General features: G+C 47.6%; 1 pseudogene; it reads right to left on the bottom strand.

The window, feature by feature from the left end:
- Positions 1 to 1,287, bottom strand: part of LOC143306926 (large subunit ribosomal RNA) — a 4,786-nt pseudogene extending 3,499 nt beyond the window's left edge.
- Positions 1,288 to 2,500: the final 1,213 nt, after the last annotated feature.

The following is a 2,500-nucleotide window of genomic DNA, read 5'->3' as shown; positions in this document are numbered from 1 at the left end:
AGCGAGTGCCAGCTATCCTGAGGGAAACTTCGGAGGGAACCAGCTACTAGATGGTTCGATTAGTCTTTCGCCCCTATACCCAGTTCCGACGATCGATTTGCACGTCAGAATCGCTACGGACCTCCATCAGGGTTTCCCCTGACTTCGTCCTGACCAGGCATAGTTCACCATCTTTCGGGTCCCAACGTGTACGCTCTAGGTGCGCCTCTTCTCGCAATGAGAACGAGACGCCCCGGGAGTGCGAGGCCTAATCGTAACGAGGCCCATCCTCCCTAGGTCGACGCAGAGGACGACATTCACTTTCATTTCGCCTTTAGGTTTATTTATATCCCAATGACTTGCGCACATGTTAGACTCCTTGGTCCGTGTTTCAAGACGGGTCCTGAGAGTACCCAAAGCAATAGCGTCGCCGACCGGTAATTCAAAGCTTGGCCAGTCCAAGGACTCCTCCTGCTAACAGCTGGCCAGACCCGGGGACGGCGCATAGTCCGTACATCCGGGTAATTATAACTGAACCTAGCTTGCGGCGGTCCTGACGCACACACATTCGAAAATGGATTGGTTGCGGCCTGATACCGTCTGAGTACCGTCGCGCAGTCGGCCAGGCAACCGAGGGTCTGTCACGAACACCGTTAAGGTGACGGACAGGCTCCGCCTCGGACCGTAGACCGACACGCAACGGGTCGCGACGTTCTACTAGGGGAGAAGTGCACGACTACCTCGCCGGAACATTCGCCGAAGGTGGTGTGCCCTCGCTAATGGAACCCGAAGGTCCATCCGGGGCATCGCGCACCAACGGGAGCCAGCGTTGTTGACGATGAATCTCCCCATTCGATCTTTTGGGTTTCTCAGGTTTACCCCTGAACGGTTTCACGTACTCTTGAACTCTCTCTTCAAAGTTCTTTTCAACTTTCCCTCACGGTACTTGTTCGCTATCGGTCTCGTGGTCGTATTTAGCCTTAGATGGAGTTTACCACCCACTTAGGGCTGCACTCTCAAGCAACCCGACTCTAAGGAGAGATCCTCCCGAAACGCGTACCGGTCACTACGGGCCTGGCACCCTCTATGGGTAAATGGCCCCATTCAAGATGGACTTGGACGCAATTCGATGTCTCGGGATAAACGGATCCTCCTGAACACTACATTTCCCAGCGGCGGTACCGCGGGATTCAGTGCTGGGCTCATTCCTGTTCGCTCGCCGCTACTAAGGAAATCCTAGTTAGTTTCTTTTCCTCCGCTTAATAATATGCTTAAATTCAGCGGGTAATCTCGCCTACTCTGAGGTCGTCAATTTCTTTGGTTTCATCGAAAGGTGAATAATGATGCTCGATGCAAAAAAAAAAAAAATAAACGAAAAGAAGCAAAAAAGCAAACACGTAGAGAAACTGTGCGTGAATCAACCTTTCGCATATTCAATTTTTCCTCCTCTCTCGTTTCAAAATGTTTGTATTTATCGTTCGATGAAACGAGCACAAGAGGGGAAAAAAAGTTGAGACACGACGTTCCCATAATTTTCGTGTTATTTCCTTTTTGCTTCAAACATTTTGCGGACTGCAGCTTCGTCGTATTGCTTTTATCAATTTTTAACAATTTCAAAGCGAAGACAACTCGCAAGACGATCCATTTCGTCTCGGTTCAATTTTAACGTCCGTCCGTATTATTTTTTGTTCCACAAGAGATTTCGAATAGGTTTCTTTATTTATCATCCCTTCTTTTCGAGCGCCACGGAAGCAAGAGGAAAAGCAAGAGCGAGAGAACATTTCGCGTATACTTCATTTAACAATTTTAACCAACACGCGATGTACTCCACACACCTCTTAGATTTAACAACTGCTTTTCTCTTCTTCTCCCCTTAGCGCAAGGGTAAACCCCATTTGTCTCTTCTTTGGAACGCAACAAAACTTTCGAGGACTGGACGACCGAGCGATGGTCGCGCGGTCTTCGCTTATCTTTAACAAACGAAGTAGTCCGTATGTATTCTAAATGTTGAAGCCTCCTAGAGCTTTAAGCCATGCGAGACATTGAAATGCTGTTTTAACGGGAGCATGCATAATTGCTGCAAACATACTTTTATCACAAGTTCTAGCCACGCCACGGAGGCTTCGAAGTTCCTTCACCATTCGCTTTCCTCTCTTTTGTTACACAGTTTCAGACTACGATCAGGGGTACCGAAACGCTGTATTGATTGTAAACAACCATTTTTATCTTGGAGCGGAGCGTTCCTTTACTCGTTAGATTTGTCTTGTCGCGTGTGTATTCGCTTTTTCGACGCTTTTTAACCATTTAACTTGTTTAGCGAAGCTAAACGCACAGACAGACAAAAAAAAAGGAACAGCATCGCGCGTCAAACAGCGACGACCCATCTGAAGCGATCTTTCATTTATACACCGTTTGTAAACAGAGAGATGTATAAAGCGCGGGGAATCATTCGAAACCCTGGGGCTATTCGAGCTTGCATTTCAGCAAATTATCATCTCAAACATTTCACTCGTTTGCTTTT

The sequence above is a fragment of the Osmia lignaria genome, unplaced genomic scaffold (assembly GCF_051020975.1).
Source record: "Osmia lignaria lignaria isolate PbOS001 unplaced genomic scaffold, iyOsmLign1 scaffold0040, whole genome shotgun sequence".
NCBI lineage: Eukaryota > Metazoa > Arthropoda > Insecta > Hymenoptera > Megachilidae > Osmia > Osmia lignaria.
This window is presented reverse-complemented; position numbering and strand designations above follow the sequence as displayed.